At 28.2% G+C, this 15,123-nt stretch overlaps 1 protein-coding gene and 1 non-coding gene across 2 annotated transcripts in view; one reads left to right on the top strand and one right to left on the bottom strand.

The window, feature by feature from the left end:
- The window catches only part of LOC119686398 (ecdysone receptor), a 222,358-nt gene that overhangs the window by 24,497 nt on the left and 182,738 nt on the right, over positions 1–15,123 (top strand). The window lies entirely within an intron of this gene.
- Positions 2,041–2,114, bottom strand: Trnan-guu. The gene has a single exon. It is a non-coding gene; the product is annotated as a tRNA-Asn (tRNA).

Raw genomic sequence — 15,123 nt, 5'->3', positions numbered from 1 at the left:
TTAGGACTAACAACGTCTTTTAGTAAGATGGATGAAGTCTGTCATTGTTTTATTTGCAATATCGGCCGGGCACTTATGTGTTTTGCAGTCGGTGGAAAGCAGCAATAGCCACAGTACCACAATTTAACCCACTAAAACCATCTCTTAGGAATGAATGGAGAAAATTTTCATCGGAGCGTAAAAACTTTATTCCAATTATAAGGGGAATTACGCTAAATTGACGTACTATTTGTAATTCGTTTCATTCTTAAGGACAAAAACGCATTATTATTTTACTGGTAAGTGTCACTTTTTTTTAATAGGTCATAAAGTTTGGTCGTTTAAAACCTAAGCCATTAATTGAAGCTTGATAAAATACCTTGATAAAAAGATATCTTCGACCACCAAGGTTATCAAAGTGGAAATAATGAAAACCACTTAATAAGAATTTCTAACAATCCAGAAATCCAGAACAACAGCAGATGTAGGATGCTCTATGGGTATTAATATAAAGTGTACTTCAGTAAACCCAGGAGACTGCAGATCAAGTGTTCTCTATGAGTATAAATAAAAAATGTACCTCATTAATGCTCTATAAAACCAATGAAAACAACAGATCTAAGATATTATATACACATAAATATGAAGTATACTAAACTAATACTCGGAAATTATGTGAAAAGCAGGAGTGGTGCTAGCTGAAAAAAGTATGTGATGTAGTACGTTTATGTTTTGCGGATCACCAGAGAAGTAAAGCATACCGAACAAAGCCAAAGAGATTTAGAAGTGCAGAACAACAAATGTCATATTATGTACCGCGTATCAAATCTTTTCAATATATTCAACATTAACATGTATATATACATCACGGATATATCATCCATGAAATATTCTGACACTACAAATACATCAACAATTTCAAATTGATTAATATTAAAATTAATTTTTCATAATCCATTTAATATTTTACTGCCTAATGGGAATATAATTCCTTCTACCTTTCTAAGGATTTCTAAATTTAAAAACAAATTATGTCAAATTTTTTTCCCCGTTTAGTAGGCAAAAAATCAATTTCGTATCTTTAAGTAAAAAGACTTTGCGATAAACAAAAATTTATTAGAAACGTTCTGCAGCTAATCTCAAGCCACTAATAAAAAAATTAAAAAAAAAAATTATACTGAAGAATACTTGGAAGCATATATAGGCCAAATGCCATTATACTGAAACGAAATTTGACGTCTCGCTCAACACCCGTTTTGTTTGTCACAATTAAACTGAAAAATAAAAAAAATTAAATACAAAGAATCTGAAGTATAAAATGAAAGGTACACAGAACAGAAAAAACCACATAAATTAATACATACCAAAAAAAAACAAAAAAAAATTCTCCAAAAATTAGGCTGCCATGCAAAAAAAAAAAAACAATACACCGGTTGTCCTTGAAATTTATGAGAATTTTTTTTACTTCTTTTAGTCTTATATGTTCATATTTTTTATTTTTTCGTTTTATATTTTATCCCTTTTGCTAATGTCTTTTAATTTTACTTTTATAAGTTCTAAAAGCTTACATTTTTTTTTAAATATTTTTAGTTTATAAAACAGTATTAGATATTAATTTTAATTAATTATTTAAAAAAGTTTGATTTATTTATATACTATATTATTAATGAGAAAATTAAATAATTAATAATAATAAAATGATGAGTAATTATAAATTATAATAAAATAATTAATAATAATAAATTATAATGAAATAATTTATAATCAAATTACTTCTTTTATATAAGAAATGGTAAAATTAAATTATAAAATTATTAAAAAGTAATATTTTTAAAAAAAATAAAATAATTATTAATAATAAAATTATAATATGTCATAATATATATAATAATATACATATTTTATATATATTTTAATAACATGTATAATACATATACACATATAAAGCCTGAAATATTTATATATCTGTCTACATTAACATTACATTATAACATTGTTTTTACATTACATTACATTTGTTTACACTAAATTAACTATTTACTGTTCTTATAAAAAATCGTGCGCCCCCGGGTGGGCTCGAACCACCAACCTTTCGGTTAACAGCCGAACGCGCTAGCCAATTGCGCCACGGAGGCTTCTGATCACATTTCATAAGCGAAGTCTTCATAAATATTATATATTATGTTCATTAGAACAATAAATATTATCAGCTATATATATATATATTTTTCTATCATCTTAATCTATTTTGAGTATAATTTTATTGATAATATAATATAGTAATCAATATAATATTTATATTAAAATCAGTAGGTGGAACACTTCACGGGTATTTTGGAATTAAAACTAATCTGATTATTGACACCGAGCACAACATATAACACACAATAATATTAATAAAAAATAATAAATATTAAAAAATAATTTCGAATATATATATTACATATGCGTTTATGCCAATTATATTCTATATCTGCAAGTTCTTATACTAGTGGTTACCTTTTTTAATATAACCTTGTCTAAATTGCTGATAATTTAATTGTCAACTAACCATAGGTTTATATTATATTAATTATATATAATTATATTTAATTTATTATATAAAAAATTTATTACGATTAAATTTCAAATAAAACCTACTTTACCTTTTCAAATAAAACCTACTTTATATTGCATTGGGAAAAAAGTATTAAGCGTTTTTCTACTGACTCAAGAGCCAGGAAATCGTTTGCTAGGTTTTACTAAATGTAAAGGTACTTTCAACCCTTCAAATCCACAATCCTGGAAAAGATAATCGGTGTTTAGCGTCCGACCAACACACATCTGTTTCAATAGACCACATAGGTATACTCCATTTTGTCGTCATTCACCGCTTAGTTTAATTTTGTAGAATTGTTTTTGGCAGCAATAATGGTAGTAGTAATATCACATATCATTACGTTCAATGATATCGATGTACTCAGCGTTTGCAAAAAGCTACACATAATTGTTGGTGCCGTTACAATGGACTCATTTCCTGTTTCTGATTGCTTTAGTGATGAAGTTGATTAGATCATATTTTGGAGAATGACATTGTCTGTAACACGGTATCAAACAGTTTGAAAATATTTAGTCTTAACTTGATGGAGCTACGGGTACTACTCAGTATAATTGATCAATTTATTTTATAAGTCTTTTTTAAAAACAGACAGACATTCAGATCCCTAGATTTGTGCTTGTCATCGAATTAAGCAGGATTATACATCTTTATCCAAAGAGTAGTTCATACGGTCTTTAATATCTTTTTATTTGGATTACAAACATGGTGTCAGATTGAGTTCATTCCTTCTGTTTTGTTTTTTGGGGGGTGCAAATATTCCTCTATTTAGAGTATTATAGTCTTAAAACGTAAAATATGGGGTATCTTTTAATGTTCATAATACCATATCAGAAAGAATTTCTTTTTTTTTGTATTTTTTTAACGTGAAGAAAATATAAATTCTAGCTTTATATCCCTTCCCAAAAATATTGAAGCTCTTATATACTCAACTATATTTAGTGCAGATTATTGAAATTATTTTGCTATTAAAAATTGTTAATAAAATCTCTAAAAGTACCAATTAAAGTACATAAAATATGCATTAAAATAAATATTTTATGACATTTTACAGGGAAAACTGTTAAACTCTTTCATTTATTTAGCGAAAAATAAATCCTGTTGTGTTTAATAGTAGCTCTGGGGCTTTATAATTTATGCAAAAAGGATTTTTCCGAGAAAATATAAAATTTATTTATATTGAATAAGCAATGTTCGTGATTTTATTGAAAAACTGAGGATTAAGCGGTTTTCAAGGAATGAATTATTTATTGAATGATTTATCTTGTTTTATTTAAATAAAAAGAATAAAGAAATAAATTGTTTAAAGAGATTAACATTTAAATTTTTTGACTAAAAATTAAAACAGTTCCGTATTGAAAAATTTAAATTACGATTATTATTATTACATTTTTTATTTATTATTTTCAAATTAGATCAATTTATTTATTAATTTAGTCTAAAATTGTTCTTCAGCAAAGTTAATAATGGTTTCTAAAAATTTCTGAGATATTTAAATAATCTACATCTACAACATATGGAATTCGTTACCTACATTCCACCAAAATTTAATTAAAATTATATTTCATCCAAATGATAATCTCCATTTATTTGGGTAATTTTTAAAGTTTTGTCTGTACCGGTCTAAAAAACATTGCCAAGTACTTGTGAAGTTGCGCTTTCATATAAATCCTTAAATATATTAAAGTGTGTAGGCATTGGCCAGCTATGCATCTTAACATATAATAATTTATACTTTTGAGAGATTACTTATTTACTTATTTGGCCAAAACAATCCGTTACCGGGTTTCGGTCTGACGCAGCATATGTCTCCAGGCGTCTCTGCTGCGTGCGCAGCTTCTCCAGTGTCACGTATGAAGTCAGGTTAGTGCTTCCGTAACTTAAATACTCCGATATATATTTCGGTTTGCCTACATTCACCGCTAAAAGTATTTGAGTAGATATCTTTTCAATACCAATATTTTTTAAAAGATTAAACATAATTATTTTTTTTATTTCATTATTTATATTAGAATATATATATTCATGCATAGAAAAGGGGTCTTATCTGTATCAAAGTAGCGTCTTCCCTAAAATATGATTTCGAGGTACGTCCATCGTTATAAAGTTTCGACCTGACGCAACATATGTCTCTTTTTCAGTCTCATATATGAAGTCCGGTTAGTGTTCCCTCAATTTGATCACTCCGACATATACTTCGTTTTGCTCACATTCACCACTAAGTCTATTTTAGTAAAATTTCTTTTCGATAGCAGCATTTTTTGAAAGATTAAACATTACTAAAAATTTTTCTATTTATTTATTATTGAATAATCATCTATCGAAGTTAGGAATTCATTCCAACTCAAATTGCAGGTACTGTACAGAAGAGAAAAAAAACTGCATACCATATGATTGGGGAATGCCCGTCACTGATGCATAAGCGGAAGAAAGACCTAGAAGGGTATTTCATGGATCATAGGAATTCAAGACTGGGAATTCAGGCTTATAAGACAGGCTTAATACTGTCTTTCATTAAAGAAATTGGACTTGGAGAAACACTCTAATCCGACTAAGGGGCACAATAGATCTTTAAGGTCGCAGTGCACGATCCCTTTCTTTAATAATAATAATATTATTAATATTAAAATATATGTATTCATGCATAGAAAATTGGTTCTATCTGTCTTAGAGTCGTCTCTAATATAATATAGGTATATATGAATATAATATAATAGAATAGAATAGAATAGAATAGAATACATAGAAAAAAGAAAAAAGGTCCTTATTTATATTAGAGTATAGTAGCGTCTTCTCCTATTTAACTTTTGGATACATCCATGGTCGTTATTAATTTCTTTCTCAGATTATTGAAATTTTCACTGAAAGAATTCATTCATTACACTTTATGTTTATGAAATCATTTCAAAGTTATTTTTGTATCTATTACTATATGGTATATGCATTAACACTGCATACATATATTATACGAGTATATATAAATGCAATTCTACAAATTGATAATTTATTTTTGTCTTCATTTGGAGGAGCGAAGTGGCTCCACTTCTTCATTTTTCGAGTGGCAGATAAGATTTATTATGTTTCCACTTAAGCCGCGCACTAAATGCGCTTCATTTTACTCATTCAATCGTTAAATATACATTTTTGCACAGTCTTTCTTATCACAAACCAAACATAAATAAAACCCGAATACAATAAAGAAACAACAACAACAATAACAACATTTAATAAAAACAAAAGTGAAAATATTTATAATAAAAATAGAAAAATGAAATTATCAAAAAAAAGTTATGATGACCTTGAATGCGGCTGCTACGCCATTTTTCATAGCATTTTTCTTCAGGTTTTTTTTTCTACTTTGTTTTTTTTTTTTTTTCATATATATTTTCTTGCACTTTTCTTTTTTTTCTTTGTTTTTTTTTTGTTTTTTGGCTTGGGCAGTACACTTTGTTTGATGTGTGAAGACATTTTTTTGATCTCAAAAGTGTTAGTAAGAAATATACTTAACACCACTTGTGAACGCAACTCCTTACGCCTCGTTTGAATATTGGTTTAGAAAGAAAGAAAGAGAAGGCAGTGAATGTGTAATAAAGCGAAATTTCGGTGCATTCAAACATGAAAACAGCACCTTTTCACTCATTTGAACGATAAACTTTGCGACGTATAAAGTTAAAGGTCACTGTATTCATTCAAGGCCAAGAGCAAAATAAAATCATTTTCTTTCGAAAAAAAACAACAACAAAAAAATAAAAGCAAAACAGTTAATAACATGAAAGCAAATAAAATGCAAAGAGCAGCAAATGGTGAAAGCAACAGACGCAATGAAATTAACAGATAATAAAATACAAGTTTAATATAAAAATTAAATATACAAAAAAAAACAACAAAAAAAAAATAAAATAAATGTAAATAAATTTAAACAAGAATTGTACAAAAAAAAATTAATAAAAATAAATAAAATTTTATAGCAAATAAAGTTGAAATGATTAAATTGCAGACGGACGTCATTTAATTTTTTTTTTTAACAACTTTTGCATTGTTGCCCTCCCCCCTTATTCCTCTCGCTTATTGAAGTTATATGTGTACGAGTCTTTTTGTGGGTTAGTATGGCTGACTGGCACTGGGTTGACTGGGATCACTGCATTGTGTATGTAGTTGTGTGGCGCGTGATAAGCTAATGAAGAAAAAAAAAATTCTTTTCACTTTTTGACTGCATTTGATTTAAATTAAAACGGATTTGTTTTTTTTTTTTGAGTAAAACAAATCACAAAAACAATAACTGATGCCAGAGTTTCCTGCTTAGATATTATTTTCCATTGATTATTGCAGTGATTCACGCAGAGTTCAATGCTTTTTCCAAATAGTATTACAAATTTTTGTGAAATATGAAGATTATATTAATTTTGTGTAGGTGAAAATTAATTTGCAGTCAATATCTCAATAAATTTCTGCAGTACTCCATTAGATCAATATATACATGAGGACCACTTGTCTTATCTGTCATTTGATTTCTACATCACTAATTTCTGTTCACTTCAAATGCTCTAGATTTTCTACATTCTTAAAATACGCTTTTAGGCGCAAGCATACACTCCTATTTTACGGCATTCATTCGTTACCTATTCAAAAGCTTATACGTACAACAACTACTTCTACATATTTGTGAGGCCTTTGGACTACTAACTTTGTTTTTTATTTTGTTTTTCTTAATAGGTGCAACGTATCACAGTGTTAGACTAATCCACTTAAACCACCTTTTAGAATTGAATAGAGAAGATTTCCATCACTGACCTAGAAAGCAGTGTGTAAAATTTCATGCTACCAAATAGGGGAGATAATTGAAATATAGAGGCTTAGTACTTAGAAGTCTAGGTTTATCTAATCCAGAAACTTGGGTTTGAAATAGGGGAAAGATAGTGGGTAGGAAGAAAATTGTTGGATAAGAAGATTGCTAGCAAATAGAGGAGATAATTGAAATATAGAGGCTTAGTACTTAGAAGTCTAGGTTTATCCAAGCCAGAAAGCTTGGGCTTAATACAGGGAAAAGAAAGTGGGTAGGAAGAACATTGGTGGATAAGGGATAAGAAGATTTTTTAGTCTCTTTTTGTGTTTATTTTATTTGCTTCAGTTTTCTTACACTTTCGTTGCATACGTTTTTAGGTGCAAGCAGACACTCCAATCATAATTCGTTCGTTACCTAAGCTTTTGTGGAGACGCACAGATAGATGATTAGATGAAGAGTTAGGAAGTCATGGCGAAATACAAAGGTTTGGAATATAATTGAAAATAGTGAAAGTAGTGGAAAGGGCGTTGAATATACAACAAAATTCTTTTCAATTGATACGTCTAACATTGGCAGCGGTGTTTAGTACCGTTTTGAAAGAACTGTCACATTTTCAATTTTTTTGGTCACTTTCCGCTATATGCTGAATTGGAATATTTCCAACGCTTGCACCGTTTCGGCCTTAGATTCTAAACGTTTTATACTACATAATATATATATTTTTTTTGTTTTTTTAAATTATAATCAAGAAAAAAATAATTAAAGACCAAAAAGCAACCCATTTTAATTGATAAATAAAAACACTTTTGGTATATTAAAACTCATAATTTGCTTTATAAATATTTTGAAATAAAGACATTTTTTTAGAATATTGAAAATTATATGAGAAAAAAATATATATATATTTTTACTGTTTAAAAATATTCCTTCTGCCCTCACGCTCTAAAGTATCCATTCGTCTCTTTCGGGGCTACGTGAAGTGTTCACGTCACTTTTCTCGTTTGTGTTTTCTAATTAAAATTGTGTCATTGACACTTTCAGCAACTGTCAGCTTGCCTTTTGCCACTTTTACTTAATTAAAATTAAAAATTTCATTTTCATAAAATATAAATTTATAATATTTTTTTTTGTATGATTTCATTGCCACAAAATTTAATTGGTTTCGTTTTGTGATTTTATTTAATGGCAAAACGTTGTAGCTAAAATAAATTATTTTAACAAAATTCGTAAATTGATTTATATATGTATATATATGTATGTACCGTCATTATATAACCGTTTTAGAACTGTCAGTGACAGAAGAGTATCGAGTGAATGTCCTTATTTTAAGTGCAAGCCAACTTAATGAATTTCTTTAAAGCAGTTTTAGTTAGAATTGCTGCTGAACCGTTTAAAAACTAATTCTTGTCTAATTCTGCACCTTAGTCTTTCGCCGATTACCAACTTATTTGGTGTTTGTATAACGCTCATTCTAAATTACGATTCGCTTTAATATCAATTACTTCGGTATATAACAGATGGAAGGTTTTACATCATCTGCCATATTGCCTTGACCTTATCTTTTTTGGGAATCACCTACTTCGCATAATATGTAATGCTCTCTCTGAAATACAATTATTTGTAGTGCCAAGTATCAAAAACTGTTACGATTCATTCAAAACATAACCTTCATTTTGGAAAGAAAATCAGTAAATTAGCAGAAATTTAGGTCAATATCATATCTGCCAATGGAGAATACTTCCCATGAGGTATTCTTTTAATTAGTTATAAAAGTAAATCCAAAAATATATCTGAATACAGTTTTACAGTTATACACCATATATATTTGAGCCTATAGTATAATAAATATACATTTTACTGAATATATCTTGTTTTAATTGTATATACGATCAGTTAGTATACGTCTGTTAGAAGTAGTTTTTTTCAAAAGAGTAAGTGTAATAAAAGCATCTTTAGCCTTTTCAGCTTTATAGTTAAGAACTTAAAACTTCAAAAAGAAATTAATTTCTATTAACAAATAACATTCTTCAAAAACAAACTGATAAATTTTTACAGCCTTTGCCAGAAGAAAGAACAATCTCTTCTTTAAAACAACAAAGCTCTAAAAAGAATTATGCAGCTCACATCTATTGTGCAGATGTCCAACCTTAGTAAAAAGTAGAGACAGAGTTCTTGATAAATCAATTATTAAGAAACCGACGAACTATCAGAAATTAGTATCGAAATCCTGAAAAAATTCTCAAAGATACTACATTTTATATAAATGAAAAATATAGTTTTTGAAGCAGAAATACACTTGTTAAAAAGAACTCTCCATATAGCGAATCTTTAAGAGACAAGATTTTTTCATACAAAAAGTCTATGCTAACACTATGTGTTCAAATCTAATATTTATCAATTTAAATTACTTATAAATAAACAGATATTACAATTACTGTGCTATTTTCAGAACGAACGCATAAACCACAGCTATATTTATCATGTTAACCATTTTAAATAATGTCTTATATTCAAACCTCAACATGAACTTCATTAAAAATTTATGAAATATGTATGAAATATTTTTAAATATTTATATACATAAATTTATTAAATATGTCTTAAATGGAACTTTTAATTTTGTTAATCATATCTAAAATGAATTCTTTGTTTGAATTGTATTTAAACCCATTTAAATTCCTTTGAGTGAACATTTTTATTAAAAGATGATATATTAACAATATGTAAGTTATGCATATATACATAGATATTCTTTGTTAATTTATTTTTTAACAGTCTGAACAGACTTTTTATGTGAAAATTGCGTGACCAATATTTTCGTGTCTAAATGCCATTCAGACATTCTATGCATCTTTTAAAAATGTTTATTGCCACTGTCGGAAGGGCGACCTTAAGGAAAAATGGTATGATTGCCATTCATTAAAATGGATGAAGCCATTGCGCAAGACGAGTCTATGAGTCAAAAGTTGATGTGCGCCAAAAAAAAACCTAAAAAATTGGCAATGAATGTTTCATTAGAAATCAATACTGAAGAAAAGAATTCTAAATGGATTAAGGCAATCTTCAATCTGATAATACTATAATTAAATAAAAATTAATTAGGTCAATTTTACAATCTCAAATATTAAGCTAATTAATAGAAAATAGTCCACATAAATTCTTTAAAGATTTTAATTTTAATTTAAATGTAATGTGACATTTACAATCTTCCAGAACTAAACTAGAACAGCTATTAACAAGAATATAAAAATTTTAATTACGTATTTTATTGGTTATTGTTATAATACAGAAAAATTATTATTTCCTGATATAATATTTAGTGTGTTATTCTATATTTAAACATCAATTTTCAATAATTTATTTTTTAATCAGTTACTAATATAGTACGATCAAAAACAGTGTATTTATTAGACTGATAGTGCAATCAAACCTAACCTAACAAGTATTAACATCTCCTCTGGAAATATATGTACCAATAAACTTATCATTTGAATTTCGAGAAATTCCGCCGGTCCTCATTCAAGCTTATAAGTCTATTATAAAGAAAACAAAAGATATGAATCCATTTCTCTAAATAATGACAAGAAACACAATTCGGAAATTCACATCCAGACCCACATCCCGTTATATAAAATAGCCAAGACTCAATTCGAAACCGAAATCTAGTCTATCTCTAATAAATCCGACATACAAAAAATATTTGTAGGTCATCATTTCATTCTCGAACGCATCCCACATGCATTGCCATTCTCTCATCCTATATCCTACGTTAATCTAGCAAAAAACGGCAGTATTCACAGTTAAACTCGATGGTCCTCATCAGATACCTAGTTATTCTTCACTAGGGGCTATTGTTTCCTGATTTTATAGACAATAGCACGCGAATCACCCTACAATTGTATTTGTTATAATGGATATGGATAGTGCACAAATTACAGAAACTTTTTTACTTAGACTTGCCATCTCTGACTTACACAATGAATCCACTTATCTGTAGTGCTGTACAAAAGCGTAGTTAGTATTTGGAGAGTCTTATCTTTGTCATTGCAACTTTTGCAATGTTCGCTTTTTGGATGATACTGATGACCGATACAACATTTGAACAGCAGTATAGTCCTTAGTTGGAGTGCAATAGCCTCACAAATTGTAGATTTGCTGAAACTTAAAAGGTTTCCCATTTTTTTTTATGTCTAATCTATCCTATAGTATCTTAATGCCCTCACAATATTCGCAATTAGTCTAGTTGGTATCTAGTCTATATGTATGTGCAGAGGAATAGCTCTTTTAATTTTAAAATTTTAATTTAAAATTTTAAAATGTTTTTTAAAACTGTGTAAATATTATCCGAAAATACTTGACATTATTTAATTGAATTGAATTTAAAAAATAAAAAGCAAGAAATTAATTAAAATTACCCTTCAATTAAACTCTTTCAATAAACCGCACTTGCATTTGCCCCATCGATGTTCATTCCATTTGTAATTTTAAACTTTTAAATTTTATATAGTAATTTAATCAAAAAAACAAAAAAAAGAAAAAAAAATTGAATTGTACATCGACGCTACTATCAATTCACTTTCAATTTAATAAAGTTTCACCTTAATTTATTTTAATTAAAATTAAAATTGATATAAAAATTATTAACTAAAAGTGAAAACCACACAAGCAAACACAATTCTAATAGTAATTTTTTTTTTGTTTTTTTTCACACATTTTCTTTGTGTGAGTATGTTTTGATATTTTAAATCAGGTCAGAGACCCATTAACACAAATATAAAAATATCAATTTTTAGTTTAACAAAAAAAAAAATAAAAAACAAAAACAAAAAAAAATTGAAAGAAAAAACATAAAAGAACACAAATTGTTGTTAGAAAACAACAATAAGAAAAACTACTACACAACAACAACAACATAGCGACTACTACACAGCGAGAAGCAGCAGAGCACATAGGAAGCAAGAGCAAAAATGCTAAAAATTTGTTTGATTAAAAAATGTTTAATGGTGGGGAGTGTTGTTATGCATAAATTCGACTATATGTACATGTGTGTGTGTTTGTTTGTTTGTTTAGCTAATTCTAAAAATGTGAATGTCAATAGTAAGTAATAAAAATTTATTTATTTATAAATACGAAACAAAAATTAAAACAACAACTACAACATAGTTTTTATGAATAGAAGTCAATTCTTTTGAGGGCTTCAAATGCGCATATGTTATGTTTACATTTTATACGGTAGTAAGACGGTAACACACACTAACGTGCAGCATCAAAATAACTATATTTTTACAATAACAATTAAATTACTATAAAATGATGCATACTCTCGTACAACTACAATGCATACTCTACATACTACTACAACAACAACGCAACTAAACATTAACAGCAACAAAACAATTATCAACTGGTGAGCCTATATTGACAACAACAAAACCAGTGGTAGTGGCAGTGGCAAAAAACAACAACAATATGATTCTCTGTATGATTCTCATAATAAAAATTGTCATAGGCTACAAATAGACAAAGATGGAGACGCAGATGGAGACGGTGTGAAGCAACATAGAAAGACTTTTATTAATTGATGACAATAAAATTGAATAATTTGTATGGCGCACGTTTCTGACCTCATTTCTTTTCTGTCATCACAGTAGTAGCAGACTTCTATTGTTATTGTATATTAAGTTGTATTGTTGTTGTTGTTGTTGTCGTTGTTGTTTATGTGCACATTTATATATGTATTAGAAGAAAAAAAATATTGAAAGGCTGTACTAATATGAACATATCTTGTTAATATAAAGTTTTTCATATTCATAAATTGATGGAGAACTGCTGTTCTTTTCATTTCAATATTGAATATATTATGCAGAACTTTTCAGTGAATACTTTCGACATTTTTATTTTATGCTTATTTTTATATTTTTTTATTGATGTATTTTTTCCGTTAGCCGGGAGAGCCGGCTTACGTCTATCCCGACGTCTACATTTTGCTAAAGTTTATCCAGTGTAGATACCTAGAAAGCCATATATGCGCACACTTGAGCTAAATTTAAGTTGAGGAGTATAAGCACTGCAAATATAAATACTAGATACACATAACATAAAGAAGAATATACAACAACAACGATGTTGTTTAGTGTAATTTTTATTTTTTTCGAAGGTTTAAAGCATTGAAAGCTTAACTCGATAAGTGACTTTTACACTCTCAAAATCATTTTCTGGAAAAATTTTCCTGAAACCACCGGTTAGAATTTTATAGGGTAGGCGTATGAACTATTCTTGGTTATTGATGTGTTTGTAGTTTAAGTTCGTTGTCTGTAAGGTGCTCACTATAAAGTCAAAAAACAAAATATACAATAGCAACATGTTGTTTTGTAACACTTTTATTTTCTTTTCTTATTTTTTTTTCATTAAAGTTAAAAGGAAAGCCTTTTATAGCTATGCTATAGTTTAGGAGATCCTGCCTAGGTAAAGCAGAATTGATCTCATAAGTCCGAGCATGTCATTTTTCTTTCTCATGATACTAATATGTTAATATTAATGTAAAAAATTCATAACTAATTTTTGTTATATTTCCTGCATTTATCGGAACTGGGTTTTTATATATTTATATACATTAAAACAAAAAATTATTCAATTTTTTTAAAACATTAAAAACATATAATTTATAGAGTATAACAAAATAACATAATTATTAATAAATACTTAGCTCTGCTCCAGTAAATATCCCATAAATACATAAATATATATTTATTGCATATAATCGCAAATTATTTAATCGTAAGTATATATATATGAATTTCTTTTTATATTGTATGAATTTCATTTATATAATTTTATTTTTCTATTTATATTTAATGAATTCATTGCACTCTTAACGTCATGATAAGCGAATTTCGCGAACGTTTTTATTAAAAGTGAGAGTCAATAGTAAAACAAATACAATAAATATATTTTTTGTTAAATAATTGCACACAAATATTATAAATATTTATAGATATATATACCAGTGTACTATAGGTGTAAATGAATATACATATTTAGCAATAAGAGATACTATTAAACGTATCATTAGTCTTTATTCAACAAAAATACAATTCAGGGTCGGTCATTGAGCAAAGTTTGTTTCAAGGAGTACGGAAATTAATATTAAAATAAATTTAATAGTAAAAATAATAAATGAATACCATAATTAAATGTTGAATATACAACATAAATACACACTAAAGTTTCTAAAAATACTTTTTATATACTTCGTTTGACTTTATAAAGACGAGGTTGTCAAACCCCAACTGCATCTCCAATGAGTTGTATGCCTATTTCATGATCCTACTTTACTACTACACCAGATGGAAGATTAAGCTAAATTCCAGTTCTCTGCCATAGCTTTTCTGAACCAAAGACAAGACAGATCAATCTAAAGTTTGGCAATACCCCCATTTGGAAGTAACAAACCTAAAGTATCCGAATATTGTGCCATCCTACCGGCAGAACTTCATCCTACGTGAACTATGTCATCCATAACGACAGGTTTAGGCATACTTTGCAGTTAAGCTTCTCTCCTATAAACAGTACTCTGCAATCACTTCCGCCTAGATGAAAAGACTTCGTCTCTTCGACCGCAAGCTCATTCGTGATTGCACAAACTACAAGCGCAAGTATGAGGGGAAGCACTTCAGCAACATCGTTCTATACAACACAGTCAAGGAAGCACTCGCAAGAGTACCTCTTGTCACTTGCCTGAAGATACCTCAACCGGCTTTACAAC

Source organism: Teleopsis dalmanni, chromosome 2 (genome assembly GCF_002237135.1).
Source record: "Teleopsis dalmanni isolate 2A chromosome 2, ASM223713v2, whole genome shotgun sequence".
NCBI lineage: Eukaryota > Metazoa > Arthropoda > Insecta > Diptera > Diopsidae > Teleopsis > Teleopsis dalmanni.
Note: the sequence above shows the minus strand (reverse complement) of the source record. Positions and strands in the feature narration are given on the sequence as shown.